The following is a 17,482-nucleotide window of genomic DNA, read 5'->3' on the forward strand; positions in this document are numbered from 1 at the left end:
TGTATAGATAAATGAACTAAAGTAATTAATGATTTTTACAATGGAATGAATCAATACTGAACTTGCTTAAGCTGGACAATGACACCACTTTCTTCTAGAGCCGCTGTGCAGCCAAAATTATGTTTCCTGTTATCATTGTAACGCTGCTTTGAAACAAACTGCATTGTAAAAAATGCTATATAAATAAAGGTGACTTGACGATTTTGCATTAGTGATGAACACCTGCTGTTAACAAGCAGAATCACTGAAGGAAAGAAGAACAACAAAAAAGATGAACAAAAACACAAGAACTGATTTCCAGCCACAGCCTTAGATGAAATCATCTGAAGATAAAAGACATTAAATCTCTCAAGATCTCAGCAGAGGATGATTAAACAACTCCACAAACAGCATTACCAGCTTCACTTATTCACTAACTAGACTTACTTTATCTCTGCCATACATCTACAGAAGTTCTTATTGAGAATTAACAGAGATTTAGATGTTGATGTTTTATCTGAAGTCACCATTATCATGATTAGTGTCACTATTTTAGTTTTTATAGTGTTTACTTTAATTATTTTCCAGTCTTCTCTTTCAGCCTTTTACTTTTTTTTTATTTTACTTAGCATATTTTAGTTATTTACTTTTAATTTTATTTGATTTACTTATTTCCCTTTATTGTTGTTTTAAGTAACTTGAGTCAAGTGTCAGGTTTTACAGTATTGCTCTGCATTGCATTGTTTACACAAGGTATAGCATGGTTTTGTGATTGGATCACTAAAATCACACATGGGGGTAGTCAAAAATGAATTTGATCATATCGTATTTGTATTGGAAATGTAAACTGCCCTGAATGTGTTTTGGACAGCAGTGAAACTACTGCCTACTCGCCTGCCCACTCTCCCAACAATAATTGCTATGGTACATATGAGGAAGCACACCAAAACAAGGAATTTAAACTTTGCTGCTTTGTACCAAGATGCATTACGAGTGAAATGGCAGTTGGCCTCCTTATTTCCTTTTCATTCAAAAGTTGCATAACATACAGTAGCTTTGTTCAGTCAAGTTTGTCGATGACACTCGGTCCTCGAACAAAAAAGGATGTAGGTTAGGATGAAATGAGATGAAAGCCTTGACAAAATCTGATCACCTTTTCACAAGAGATGCAGTTTATTTAGTTAAATAAGACTTAGATAAGTTTCTCTATGAAATGCGTTACTGCTGGTCAAATGTGTGGAGTAATTATGATTTTTTTTTTTAAAAAGTCTCTTCTGCTCACCAAGGCTGCATTTATTTGACCAAAAATACAGTAAAAACTGTAATATTGTGAAATCTTATTACAACAGTTGTTTTCTGTTTAGCTATATTGTAAACTGTAATTTATTCCTGTGATCAAAACTGAATTTTCAGCATCATTACTCCAGTCTTCAGTGTCACATAGTCCTTCTTAAAGCTGCAGTAGGGAGTTTTTAGAAAACGTTGACTTAGCCTGAAAATTTGAACAAGCACAACTCACAGGTCACTCCCCCTTGCTCTCTGCTGCGCTACAGCCCTCCCTCCACAGCTCCTCCCCCATCACAACGGAGCCTGCCGTGAATGCGCAGGCTAGTAAGCAAGCAGGACCGATGACGGCGGATTTAAACAGTTATAGCACATCCACTGATATGGACAAAACATCAACAATATGATATGCATTGACTATGGCCTTTCCATACTTTGACTACAAACTTGGTCCTCAAAACATTACATATTTTGCAATACATGTTATGTAACTATATGACGTATATGCACTATTTCTATAAGTAATAAATAGCTAGTAAGATAATATAACGGTAACTTACTCGGTTACTAACGTAACCTCGGTTCCCTGAGATACGGAACGAGTACTGCGTATGGGGAAAGGTCTCCTTTTTTCCCCCGTTACTGAAGCCTTTTTCAATAACGCAGTGTAACTGCATCGTCATTGGTTCACTCATAGACAAGTTGTTGAACCAATGACGGCGCGGCATAGCCGCTCGGCCTATGGCGACAAAGCCCGCGAATATTCCCGCCGAAATGGGCGGGGTAGCTATATAAGTAGGCGCGTCGCCATAGGATTTCAGGTCATTCGACTGAAGCGACGACACTGAAGCCGCAGCCTCGTGGCACGGCATGTAACGCAGTACTCGTTCCGTATCTCAGGGAACCGAGGTTACGTTAGTAACCGAGTACGTTCCCTTTCGATACTTCACTCGTACTGCGTATGGGGAACGAATTCAACCGCGCCGTGCCACGGCAGGGAACGACTGGACTTGTCTTGGACACCGCGAGGGAACCAGAGGACAAGTGAGAAGGCTGGAGCCGTCGAACCCTTGTTACACTACCAAAAGGGGAGTTAACTCCCAGAGTGGCATGAAGCGGAGCTCAATAGAGGCCGCTGGATCATACCGAGATGACCGAGCTTGTAAGGTCGGGACATCCAAATGATAAAATCTGACAAAAGTGGACGGCGAGGACCAGCCGGCTGCCTCACAGATGTCTTTAATCAAAACTCCACTAGACTAGGCCCAAGAGGAAGCCATTCCTCTAGTGGAGTGGGCTCTAACTCCTATGGGGCAGTTGAGGCCCATAGAGGAGTAACAAAGAGTGATAGCATCAACTATCCGACACGCAAGATGTTGCTTTGAGACTGAAGACCCTTTGGTGCAGCCACCAAAGCAGATAAAGAGCTGATCGGATTGCCGGAAAGGCTGTGATCGCTCAACGTAGGTCCTTAATGCCCTGACGGGGCAGAGCAATTCCAGCTCTCGCTTGTCCGACGAGGGAGGAAGCACTGAGAGGGAAATGACCCGTGCTCTGAATGGAGTCAAGACCACCTTAGGGACGTAGCCATGCCTAGGTTTCAAAACGACTTGAGTCGTTGGGCCCGAACTCAAGGCATGCAGGGCTCACGGAGAGGGCCTGCATGTCACCAACTCGCTTAACTGATGCTAGTGCAAGTAGCAGAGCGGTTTTGAGCGTCAGGGGCCTGAGGTCAGCTGAACGCAGTGGCTCAAAGGGAGGCCCTTTAAGAGCTCTGAGGACCAAAGAGAGGTCCCAGGTGGGAACAGTGAGAGGACGAGGAGGATTTAATTGCCTAGAACCTCTCAAGAAACGCACCAGGAGGTTGTTTCATCCCACTGACTGGCCAGCAATAGGAGCGTGAAACGCTGCAATGGCTGCTACGTAAACTTTGAGCGTTGAAGGTGTGCGACCCAGACTCAAACGCTCCTGGAGAAAAGACAGTATCGGAGATACGTCACACTCCACTGGGTCTATGTTGTGTGTAGAACACCAGTCAACAAAGACCGACCATTTCTGGGCGTAGAGGCGTCTCGTGGACGGGGCTCTCGCCTGAGAAATGGTATTCAGCACGTCCCTGGGGAGGTTAGCAGGCTCCCGTCAAGGGACCAGAGGTGCAGAGCCCAGAGTTCTGGCTGGGGATGCCAAATCGTCCTGTTCGCCTGAGAGAGGAGGTCCCGTCTCAGGGGGATCGGCCACGGGGCTTTCGTGGAAAGCCTGAACAGCTCTGAGGACCAAACTTGGCTCCTCTAGAGCGGGGCCACCAGGAGGACTCTGTGCTTGTCTTCCCTGACTCATCTGATGATCTGCAAGATCAGAGCAATCGGGGGAAAAGCGTAAAGGAGGGTGCTAGGCCAGATGTGAGCCAGCGCAATGTCCTCCTTCGAGAAATAAATTGGGCAGTGAGAGTTGTCTTCTGAGGCGAAGAGGTCTACCTCTGCCTTCCCGAAGAACTCCCAGATCGTGAGAACCGTCTGGGGGTGGAGCATCCACTCGTCTGAGGGGACATTGCTCCGGAATAGCATATCTGCTCCAAAGTTTGTTCTCCCGGTTGTGTGAGTCACTCTGAGCGACTGAAACCTTGGTAATGCCCATTCCAGAAGACGCTTCGCCAGAGCGCATAAGCGGCTGGACGAAAGACCACCCTGGCGATTTATGTATGACACCATTGTCATGCTGTCCGACTGGACTTAAGACGTTGCGTCCCATCAGGTGTATCTAAAAGGCGCGAAGGGCTCGAATCACTGTCAACATCGAGGCAGTTGATGTGCAGATGGCTTCTTCATGAGACCACAAGCCGAAGGCCGGTCTGCCCTTGCAAAGAACACCCCTACCTGTGTTGGGTGCATCTGTTGAGAGCACCGTTCTTCTGACCACCACCTATAGGGGTACACCTTGACTGAACCATACAGGGTTCATCCAGGGTTTCAGAGCTGTCTAACAGGCCTGATTGACCCCGAAACGCAGGCGGCCATGCCGCCAGGCGTGAGGAGGGACCCGGAACTTCAACCAGTATTGCAAAGGCCGCATCCGTAAGAAGGCCGAGCTGCAGAACCGGGAAGGCGGAAGCCATCAGCCCTAGCATCCTCTGGAAGTACTTCAGAGGGAGATAGGCTCTGTTCATGACCAATGCCGCGAGCTGCTGAATGGTACAATACTACAGCCGTCATACGGGCTGAGTCGAAGACTGCACCCAGGAACATTATACGTTAGCTGGGGAGCAGTGAGCTCTTGGCAAAGTTGACCCTGAGACCCAGACACTCCATGTGGCTGAGTAGCACGGATCTGTGATGCTCCAGCTCAGCTCGTGACTGGGCTAGGATGAGCCAGTCGTCGAGAAAATTGAGAACCCGGATTCCCAACTGTCTCAGTGGGGAAAGTGCCACGTTCATGCACTTGGTAAAAGTGCGAGGAGCTAGGGACAGCCCGAATGGAAGGACCATATATTGGCAAGCCACGCCTTCGAATGTGAATCTCAAGAATCGCCTGAGATGGGGGCTATCTGGATGTGAAAGTATGCCTTTTTCAGGTCCAGCAAGCAGAACCAGTCCCCGGGGCAAACCTGCGCGAGGATCTGTTTCAGCGTTAACATCTTGAACTTCCATCTCATGAGGGAAAGGTTCAGGAGTCTGAGGTCTAAGATGGATCTAAGACCGCCATCACTCTAGGGAATGAGGAAGTAATGGCTGTAAATCGCTCTCTGAGGGGAGACCATTTCTATAGGCCCCTTCTCGAACAGAGACATCACTTCGGCTCGGAGGACGTGAGCGTCGTCCGTGTTTACTGAAGTGGGAAGCACCCCGCAAAAACGCAGGGGTCTGCAAGCAAACTGGAGCGAGTAGCCTTGAGATATTATCCCCAGAACCCCCTTGATACTCCGGGGATGGCCTGCCAGGCCCGCGTGACAAGGGGTTGAATAGTGCCGGTTGGCGGGCCGCTGGAAGGGGGGCCTGCATACCGGCTAGTTTTTAGAAATGCTCATGCATCCTCATGAACGTGGCTTGCGGGGTGAAACCGGCAAACGACACGCTGAGAAACTCAGTAAACAGACATATGCTTCTTGGAAAAATATACATGTGTCCCACCTGAGTCAGGGGAGAGCATCAAGATATATTCCACAGAGCGGTGTCGGAAGTGAGACCGCTCTACCTCAATGAACATGGCTTGCAGGGCAGAGCCAGCAAGTCACATGAACAGAGGTCCAGCATAATGAGCATGTTAGTTCCACCAAGCACAAGTGAGCATTGAGCTCGCTTTCAGTGAGCGCATACATCCTCATGAACGTGGCTTGCAGGGGCAGGGCCGGCAAACGACACGCAGAGAGACTGGAATAATATGCTACATCAACTGATATGCTGAATATAAATAACATAGGTCTCACCTAAGACAGGTGAGAGTGTCGTTATATTTCTCAAAGGACGCTTGCAGGGCAGAACCGGCAAACAACGCGCTGAGAAATTCAGCAAACTCGGCAGAAATACGCTGTATCAACTGTATATATACACACACATACATATACACACATATATATATATATATATATATATATATATATATATATATATAACATATGTCTCACCCGAGACAGGGGGAGAGCGACATGTTATATTTCTCAATGAAGCGGCTTGCGGGGCAGAACCGGCAAGCAACGCATAGAAAAACTCAGCGCAAACAGCAGAATCAGCTCCATTAATACAGTATAAAAACATGTTTCTCGCCCGAGTCGGGGGAGAAGGTCACGTTATATTTCTCAATCGACGCGGCTTGCGGGGCGGAACCGGCGAGCGACGCGCATTGAGATAAGGAAAAATACACTCACAACAAATAGAAAATGTATCATGAGTCTCGCCTAAGTCAAGAGCATCATGTCAAATTCAGCTGAGAGATTGTTAACTTCTGCAAAAATCTGCTATATAAACTGAATGTTTATAACATCGGAGTCACCCAAGAGGGGGAAAAGTGACATGTTATATTTCTCAATAAACGCGGCTCGCGGGCAGAACCGGCGAACAACGCATAGAGAAGACTCGGTGCAAACAGCAGAAAGATGCTCCATTAAATTAAGCATATAACATGTTTCTCACCCAAGCTAGGGAGAAAGACATGTCATATATCTGAATTAACGCGGCTCGCGGGGGAGGGACCGGCGAGCGACGCACATAGGGAGAAATAAACTCACTCAGATAGAAAATGTATCACGAGTCTCGCCTAAGTCAGGGGAGAGCATCATGTCAAATTCAGCTGAGAGAGCGAGAGCTCGCATCCTCAACGAGCACGGTTTGCGGGGGAGGACCCGGCAAATAACGCGTTCGGAGACGGCATTTGAAGCAAACGCCAGCGAGAAAGTAGAAAAATAAGCTCTGTACTCACCTGACGGAAGACGGCAGGGAATAAGCTGAATGCTCTCAGATGCTGAAGGCGGCACGATGGCGGCGCGGTGAACAGCTGCTAGAGAACGAAGATCCGCGGAGCGATTGGCTCTGCATGTGCCACAGTTGTGGCGCGGCATTGTAGGCATTTGTGAAAACGGCGATTGTAGCTCTTTTAGAGCAGCGAGAGCCGCTGGGAAAGCTCTTTTAGAAAGCGACGTTAAGCCGCGGGAAAAGCTCTTTGAACGGCGCCGGATGGCGGCAGGAGACGCACTGAGAGGCGGCCGGAAGCGGGAAGCGGGCGGCTCGAGAGCGGCGCTCGAAGCGGCAGTCTGCGAGGGCGCCAGCGCTGTCTTCGTTCGGCGGTCTCAGCTCAGTCCGCTGCGGGAGCCTTCTCCGGCGGCGAGAACTTCTCCCAGGAGCTTCTTCCAGGCGGCGAAGGCTTCAGCCGGAGATCAGCGAAGAGTGATATGAAGTCGTCGCTGAAGGAGAGAGAACTGAAATCCTATGGCGACGCGCCTGCTTATATAGCTACCCCGCCCATTTCGGCGGGAATATTCGCGGGCTTTGTCGCCATAGGCCGAGCGGCTATGCCGCGCCGTCATTGGTTCAACAACTTGTCTATGAGTGAACCAATGACGATGCAGTTACACTGCGTTATTGAAAAAGGCTTCAGTAACGGGGGAAAAAAGGAGACCTTTCCCCATACGCAGTACGAGTGAAGTATCGAAAGGGAACTAATGTTACAGTACGCAAATAACTGGCTTCTCCGGTTATCTCTGTATGTAGCTATATTTTAGCCAAGAATAAAACAAAATTTGTTATTAAACCACTCTGCCTCTTTTCGTTTTATTTAAAGAAACAAACAAAAACATATTAATATCCTCAGGCAACGAGTGATTAATTATCTGCAATGTCTGCTTATTTATAACAAAACGAAATATTAAACAACCCTGCCTCTTTTCGTTTACATTTCAAACATATTAAATGTAATACTATTTGTCAGTTTTAATGTTCAATAATAGCCATTATAAAAGGTATAAAAATATACAATAAGAAATAAAGCAAACAATTCAGTCAAGCGTACAAAATCAGCGCTTTAGTATGATACAAAAGTTAAATAGCCATATATAAATTTATGAAACGTCACGTTGCCCTCAGCCAAAACGGAGCCAGCGGCAAACGTCAGAAGGATTAGCCGAGGTAAGGCTGCTCTCGGCTGGGTACATGAGCGCTGAGAGTCCGGTGATCGCCTGGATCTCAATATTCCGACAACGTCAGATCAAATTGTCAGAAAGGCGCTATCTTTATCAATTAACCACAAATTTGAGCTTTAAACCAGCACATTCTCGCCTGAAAAAATCTTAAAACTGCATATCACGACTTAATAGAGCCCGATCACACGAAAATTCGTATCAATAGTACGAGTTTGTAATCTTGTAGAATATATACGCCAAAATGAGTTTTTCGCGTGCATAAGATACGCACTTTATGGGGTATTATACGTACGAAACTGGATTGTTTGTCCGCCATAAGCAAAGCTGCTGCACACCGGTAATCCTGAATTTGAATGCCTGTACACGCTGTGCACTATGGCTATGCATGATAGGAGTGTGATCAGCGCGCACACAAGGTTGATTGACACTGCTAAGACACCCCTCCTGACTCTGATTGGTTGGTTCTTTCCGGGAGCGGTGTATTTCTGCAAATGGCAATAGGACCACTGGGAGGAGCCAGAGGAGCTTGATTTTTTCAGATTATCTGTCTCATACTCTACTGTCAGGACATAATGACAGGTTTAATAAATATGTAAAAAATACATTTTTACAAAAGTTACCTACTGCAGCTTTAAGTCATTCTAATATGCTGATTTCCTGCTCATGAAATGTTTCTGATCGCTATCAATGTTGAAAACAGTTGTGCTGCTTCATATTTTTGTGATAATTTTTTCAGGATGATGAATAGAGAATTTAAAAGAAAAGCATTTAAAACCATAATTTGAAATATCATTTTTGTTATAAAATTATAAATGTATTTACTGTCACTTTTAATCAATTTACTACATCCTTGCTTGATGTATAAAAGTATATTTCTTATATTATATTTTATTATATTTATATTATAATTATATTTCTTTTTCTTTCTTTCTTTTTTTATCTTGCTTATCCAACACTTTTAAAAGGTAGTGTATCATGGTTTCAACAAAAATAATATAGCTGCAAGCAGCAATTATCGGGGCCAAGCACAAAAAAAGCACAATGAGTTATGCCACCATGGCTGGGAGCCTCTGAGCAACTGCACTGCAACAATGAGTAACTAAAGACATTTTTAGATTAGTTTAGTCAAAATGGCTGAAAAATTACACATACAATCACATGTAATATGATTAAATTGCTTATCACTTCTGACCAATAGGTGGCGCTGTTACCAAATTGATGATGTGTGGTCAGTGTGAGCAACATGAGTGCAATTTTGGACAGTTGGTGGTGCTAAATGGGATTGAGTTAGAGACTCCTTTCATTTTATGCTAACGTTAAGTATGTTCAACACAACGTGCAAACTTGCGTAAAGTATGCGTAAAGGTAATTTCTGTTGTACTGCATCACAGTATGACAGTTGCCCAGGGCTACACTGACAGGTGTGCAAGAGGCCTGTTGTTTTGTTCTTTCACTTACGCAGGATAGGGCTACATCGTCCACCACTCGACAGGTGATCATTGAGGATAAGGAGAAACATGGTGAAGCTCAGGACCAGGGTGACCTTAAGGTTGTTGCGTTCTCCTCCTTGAACTGGCAGAGCAAAGGTCACCAGGTCAGCCAGCATTATTAGTACACTGGGCAGGATCAGGGTCACAACAGCACTGAAAGGACTGATGGATAAAGAGACCTGTTAACAGATGACAGGAGAAAGAATATGTACCAATTTAATTTTTATGTCTTCACTCTACACATACACAGATGAACACCTACAAATATTCTGTGTACTGAATTAAAAAAGAAAAAGTAAATTTTAATAATCAAAATTTCCTCCTTTCCTTGTTAACATTAGTTAATGTATTAACTAACATGCCTGAGTTCTTATCCTTGTTTGTTACCATGGTTTCTAATAAGTGTTAAAGACTGATACTACTAATTACCTGTTCCTTTTTTTATATAATTATTCACTGTGTATATAAGCTCTTAGCTTTCCCAGTTATGTTTGTCATTAATAGTAAATCTGTAGTGTGTTTTGTGTTCTTGGTGTTCATTAAAGTATCTGTACTTCCTGTTCATAGAGACGTCCAGAGACCAGCCAGACTTCATCTTAATTTGTGTTCCAAAGATTAACGAAGGTCTTACAGGTGTGGAACAACATGAGGGTGAGTAATAAATGACAGAATTTTCATTTTTGGGTGAACTAACCCTATAAGACAGTAAATAAGGTATTTCATGTCATGTTGCTTTTAAGAGTTTAAGGTAATCCTGACATCTATACACTAGGGCCTGGACAGGGTTTAGATTAAGCCAGGATTAGGTTCAATTAAGACATTTAATTACCTTTTATAAACATGCCTTAGAATTAAAAAAAAATAATAATAAAAAAACATTACTGGTGTGAATCTTGAGACAAAACAAATAGCACTGACATATTTTAATATATGTCAGTGCAAAATGTTTTCAGTTAAAACATGCATTTTAGTCTGGCCTAAGCCTTGTCTGTGAAACTGGGCAAAGAAGTAAGAATCAGAATGAAGTCAGTAGTTACCGAGAGATATCTGCGGTTTTGAAAGGTTTCATCTCGTACTACTGTCACGCTCACAGTCTCCCACTCTCCTTGAATGCCTCCAACATTAGTTATGTTAGTAGGGTGGGTGAGATTAAGCGCACAATCTAGATCAGCACAAATAAAAGAATATTTAGCAGTTATTCAGATATCTTTTACATGTTGTCCTTATAAATTCCAGAAGAATGTCCCTGGTTAAGAACAAATGATCAATTTTCTGTCAACTTACTGCTTTGGTTCCATCCATTGATGGCCACAGAACATTCTCCATTCACAAAAGGGTAGCTGAAAAGGTTAATATCATTACAGCTCACTGTTATGAACAAGATCACGGCATAGTCCACAGTTCCATCCTTATTCACCTGTACATCATTAGTGTGAGGCTTCACGGTTACATCTATCCTGAATGCATAAAGAGAAAGAATGTGACATTCACCCGAGCTGGGAACCAGTCATGAGTCCTAAGTTTTCATGTTTAGCTTCACTTCATTTTTCACCCCTAGATAAACTTTTACAAAATTGACTTTTGAGATCATTCTAATGAATATTTTTATTTATATTATTTTTTATTTATTTGATATTATTATTTTTCAATCAAGTGTCATTATTACTATGTATATACTGTGTCAGTAAAATAAAAGAGATTCAATAAGAGAGATTCACCTGAATGTTACATTTATTTTATGACTTCTATACAGGCATATGAATATTTACATATTTAATATTTTAATTGAAGATATGTAATAATAGCAACACTAGTCAAATTTAATGATTTTACTCAATGAGCCTATAGGTTTTAATGAATGTGACCACAAATTTGAAAACTTTGAAATTCAACCTAATACAATCTCACAGATTACTATTTTCCAGAGAAACAAAACTAGATTAGTTAGCCTCATCTCACAAATCTCATCTCACAAATGTTGATATAAGATGAAGTGACAAAATTAAAAATAGCATAGCCATTCATTAAAAGTGCAGAGATGAGATCTTGTGCTGTCTTTTGTCAAGAGCAAAAAATAAAGTGTGGGTGGGGGTGTCATCGTACCCTCTATACTAAACAGACAATTGCATGCCATGTGACAAAAAAAAAAAAAAAATCCCTCTGAGGTCACTTACGCATTGTCCAAAACTAGCTCAGGAGTCCAGATTTTGTCAACCGGTAACATAACGGCTGTAACATTAGATGTTGTGTCATTCCACCCTAGTTCACGATCAGTCCACATCTATGGAGAGAAAATATACACTTTAGACTGACTATAAGTAATGTTACAAATACATGTCAACTTATTCTACTGACCTGAACCTAACACATTCTGTAACAGTCTACTAATACTCTAATGAGAGTTAGTTGACAAGTAGTTGCAAAGTTTCTTATAGTCAACAGAATGTATTGGACAATCAAAATAAAGTGTAACCAAATATACTTCTAAAAACACGTTCACTGAGGTAACATTTTGCACTGTAAAATCAATTAATTGTGAACATTTGGTAAACATTTATGTGCTGCTTTATGAGTTATGAGTTGTTGTTGTTTTTTTTCTTTTGAAAGTGAACATCATACTTGTATCAATACTTACCATGTTTACCTTGACACGGCTGCTCATTTGCATGTTTTTCGTATCCTTAAACATGGTGACAGAATTATTAAGTTTTGTGCATGTGAAAATTATTCCATTGAAAAAAAAAAAGTATAGTAAGATTTACTTCAAATTTATGTTAATTGTATAATAAGTAAAATCTACTTTTTATGTCATATGGAACAAAAGCAAGTAGTTCTTAAAAGTGTTTGAGTTTACTTTATTTCAATGGTCCACTTTAGACATTCTACTAATTATAAGTAAATCTGCAACTACATGTCAATTAACTCTTAGAGTATTTGACTGTTAGGTTAGGGTTCAGGTTAGTAGAATAAGTTGACGTTGCAATGTTATAGTTAGTAGAATGTCTAAAGTAGACCATTGAAATAAAGTGTTAAAATATATATCATAACAGCAGTTATGTCAAGCATGAAAAAAGACAGAAATGATAAAATGTTAAAAACACTCTAATACTTACAAAAGACAGTGTCTCATATTGCATTGAAGTGATGATTACATTGACAATACAATTATTAGCCTGTGGTGCACTCTTCATTTTTTTAGCAATTATTATATTTGCCAGACATCGACTGTTACATGAATCTGCCAACACTGCAGATAAACATGTTAGAAACATTACTTTTAAATTAAAAGGCACTTCAGAAGTTGACAAAATATTTGAGAATCCTTAATATTTTTTTTGAAGAATTTTAAAATTTTAACCAACCACATAATGTCAAAATTACAATAGAAAGTGCATAGAAGTAGATTACCAATCGGACATGAAAAGATGAGGAACAACAATGAGATCCTGTGTTGAAGAACCATTTCAGACCCTACTAAATAAATAAATAACTTATTCTCTTATAATCGAATGTCTCTTATAAATACCTTGTGTATATATTTATGACGAACATTTAAAAATCTGATAAACTTTACCTTTGCAAGCCAATTTGAATGAATTATTAAATTCTCCCAAAACTTCAGCTGTCACCTTTTGTAGTTTACATGAACAAGCATCAGTCGGCTTTTTAAAGGCTAGGAGCTCTTTGAATATACTACGTCAAAGTACAGAAAAACAAACAAAATTGAGCCAGCTCATATTAAATTTCATCCCATGCACATTTTGTGTAACCTTTAGCTTTTTTAAGTTCTGATAAGCCTCCGATTGGGCCTCAAGGCTATGAGTACAAAAGCAGTTTGCAATGCAGCGTCAACTACCTCCAGGCCCTTCATTTGCCTCAAAGCCAAACAGAACCTCAATCTATAAGCCGCTTCATAAAGGAAAACATATGCAGCATGTTCAGAAAAGTCTGTAATCCTCATTTGCAAGCTCTTTGTTTCCCTGAGGTTTTACATGTGCCTTATAGTAACAAAGACTATAATCACTGAGCCACACTTGTACATATACACAACTGTTTTTAAAAGTAAAAAAAGGTTTAATTAGCTGAAGATGCTTTAATTGCCTGATGAACATACGTAGATTACATGGAGTGCAGATTTTTTTTTTTTCTCCACATTTGGTAAATCTACAGGAATTAAAGAGATAGTTCATCCAAAAATGACCATTTGATGTTTATCACCTCGAATACACCACTATGTCCAACTGCCCTCCACATCCGGTTAGTGAGGTCAAAAAACGCGTTCTGATGATGGAAGTGATCTCTCGTGCTTTGCTTCAATGAGTGCGAGACATCACTTCTGTTGTCAGAGCGCGTTTAGACCTCACTAACCGGATGTGCAGGGCAGTTGGACATAGTGGTGTATTAGAGGTGAAAAATTATATAAATACTGTTCGGTTTCTCATACAAACCTATCGTTTCGTGTCTTAGGACATCAATGTGTTGTCACGAGCCACAGGGTTTAATTTGGATTTGTCTGTGCATGTTTTTTTACTCTTATTGATGAAGTTCCCATTGACATGCATTATACGGCTGACAGACCACAACGGTTGGAGTTAAAAATCATCATTTGTGTTCTACTGAAGAAACAAAGTCACTTACATCTTGGTTGCCCTGGGGGTAAGCAGATAAACATCAAATTTTCATTTTTGGGTGAACTATCCCTTTAATGCAGGACAAATGAGAAGTACATTAACTAATCAGTAGTTAATTTTGATGACTTGAGTAAGTAACACTTACAGTGTATTCAGAAGCCTCATATATGGAATTTCTGCTTCATTTCAATGAAGTCTTGTGATTCTTTAGAGTTTAAAATATCACACAAACATTATTAATGCAAATGTGTTGAAACATTCTGTATACGCAATAGCTAATCTATGTCCACGTGAAGCATGCTCAACTTTGCACACTTCAGGTTAATGAATGCAGGCTATAATTAAAATAAACAACCTTTTGCATATTTGTGCAGTTTAATTATAGATTAATTATATTCTTAATCTTAATTTTTACCGCATCAATGTCTCATAGGTCAATGCTGGTAGTTTCAGGTCTCTGTTAAAGGAATATTTCACCTAAAGTTCTGTCATCCCTCATGTTGTTCCAAACCTGTATGTCCAGTGCAGCAAAAGGAGAAATGTTGTCCCTATTCATTATAACTGCAAGGAAAAAAAATCTTTAAAAAAAATCTCGGTTTGCATTTCTAAATGAAAGTCATAAGTTTGGAATGACATAAGGGTGAGTAAATCATGTTTTTACAGCAAATGCTGACCATATCAAAGTCCAGCAGCTGCAGTTTCCTCAGGCCTTCCATCAAACAGAACAGGTTCATAGGAAAGAACAGAACAGGTGATTGACATTTGCTAACTCTTCGTGTCAATAATGTTTTTCCTGTGTGTGGTGATAATGAACAGGAACAATAGTGCATTTAATCTTGTTGTGATAGCTGCTTGGAGAACAACAGTTAGTCTCAGATTACACACACCCTCACTACTTTCCTGGGTAAGAAAACATACCCATCATTGGAGAGTTCTGTAAATTAGATTTTGCCTCAAGCATGTTCTGTCCAGAGCGTTTCATGTCAGCTTAATGATATACATGCAATGAAATTATGTCTAAATGGTAAATTGTGTGTGTGTGTGTGTGTGTGTACATATATATATATATATATATATATATATATATATATATATATATATATATATATGTCCTCAGTTTATTGAAATGAGTTCATTTAGAGCGAGAGAAAAATCAAACAAAGAAGCTTTCTACACCCACAATTAGGCTAATTACACAATTACTTCCCACAGCCCACCAGAAACCACTTTAGGATAGAGAACGATAAGCCATAACAGCTCACAAGTAAGTGGAAATGTGGGCCAATTTTAAAAGAGACAGCTTTTTTTATGATGTTAGTCAACTTACATTTAACCCTTATAGGGTCTTTGGGGTCTGCACAGACCCCAGACGACGTTTGTTTAAAAAAATGTTCTCTTTGTCCAAATGACATGCAACTTTGTACAGTTGTTAACACTTTTTAGATCTACAAAGAAAAAATAAATTGGAGTGATATCTTGTTTTTATGTTAGTGTAAAAAAAGGGTCACACTCAGGGTCTTCAGGGTCTCCACAGACCCCAGGTAACAAAATGTAATTTTGTAACAAAATAATTGTTTTTTAAAAAACAAATGTAAGTTTACTTTGTTTATTAATTTTACTTCATATTTGTGCAGTTTTTGGAGGATTTGTCATATCTTTTAAATTTATATAAATAAATAAACTTTTTTATATATATATACAAAAACAGCTTATTATGTAAAATTCACTTTAGAAAAGACCCACATTTCTAACTTTCATTCATGGGGATAAAATGGATAATTTGACATGGTTTAGTGTAAGATTTTTGCCCATCAAGTTTTTTTTCAGTTGGATTTATATCTAAATATTATGAAATCACAATTATGACAATAAAAGACAATAAAAATTACTTTTTGTCAAAGTTTAGCATTTTTTTGTACTGAAAAAAATAAGTTTTTCAAAAATGTTGATTTTGAGGATGAATTTTGTCCATTTTCTAAGTGGAGTCTCATCATAATGTAACAATATTGAAAAACTGATTTTTTTTTCATTACATAAAATACTAAACTTTGACAAAAAGTAGCCTTTATTGTTATAATTGTGATTTCAGAATATTTAGATATGAATCCAACTGAAGAATACTTGTGAAAAGACATCTTTCAGTCATTCAAATAGCACATATAGCAAATAGTGGAGCTCTGCAGCCATCTACTGGTAAAAAATTCTAGTTTTTTTTCTTTTTTTCTTTTATATAGTTTTTTTCTTACACTAAACCATGTCAAATTATCCATGTTATCCCCATGAATGAAATTTAGAAATGTGGGTCTTTTATAAAGTGAAATTTACATAAAAAGCTGTTTTTGTATAAAAACCTATTTAAAAAAAATATTTTTTAATTTAACACAAACATGGAGTAAAAACATTAATAAACAGAATAAAATTGCATTGTTTAAAAAAAACAAGTATTTTGTTACAAAATTGCATTTTGTTGCCTGGGGCCTGTGGAGACCCCGAAGACCCTGAGTGTACTTCCCAAACGAAGACTGCACAAGGGTTAAAGACAGATAAAGTTCAACAATTACCCTGTTAGTTACCAGTTTTCTTTTAGCAATTCTGTAATTTATCTGGAATAATGTGCACTGATAATTCATCCACAACATAAGATGGTAATTGATTCAGATGGTAATTGATTCTCATGTGGATGCCTGTAAAAATAAATTTGCATAGCACCTCAGTGATGAAACTCATGCGTGGCGGACTGAGTTTAGTGATCTTTTGAACTTGTATTGGTAAGTTTAGGATTAGGTGTGGGGTTAGGATTAGGCAATCAGGTAGCGACTTCAATGAGGAGGGTAATAATTGGCAGGGAGTCGAAATTCAGCACAAGACCTGGAACGCACTGCTCGTGTGGTCACATGATTGACAGCTCTAAATAAAATGTCATATGCTTTCATTTAATAATAGGAAAAGAATAACTCATTTATCATTTGATTATTTAAATATCTTCTGTTTTAAAAAAAGAAAAGAAGATAGACACGCTATAGTGGTTTTCTGTCTTGTGTTGTATCTCAAAATGATGGATGTCATTTAAAAATGTGGAAATTAGCAGAAGTTAATACATTCTCTTATTTGGCTACATGAGGTAAACAGAAATCTGCTTGGTGTATATTTTAGTGTAAATAATTGCTGCCATAATAACAGACCATTTCAAATGTTTATGTGGTTTTCTTCTCCTTCTCCTTTGAGCGGTGAAGAAATATTGTATTGTAAAAAAGCATTTAGTAATAAAAGTGTATGCATCCGAATTAAAGTAAAGTGCAACAGTCATTGTATAGTGCTCTGCAGTGGTCAAAAAGGATTTAAACAGTGCTTTTTATATTGATCTCTTGTAAAATCAGAGATGTGGATTCGGACGCCAACTGACGTATCAGTAGCAAGTCAAATGACACCATTTCCTCATGCCATTTTAGATTAAGACACATTAACACTCTGAG

The sequence above is a fragment of the Chanodichthys erythropterus genome, chromosome 3 (genome assembly GCF_024489055.1).
Source record: "Chanodichthys erythropterus isolate Z2021 chromosome 3, ASM2448905v1, whole genome shotgun sequence".
Lineage (NCBI taxonomy): Eukaryota > Metazoa > Chordata > Actinopteri > Cypriniformes > Xenocyprididae > Chanodichthys > Chanodichthys erythropterus.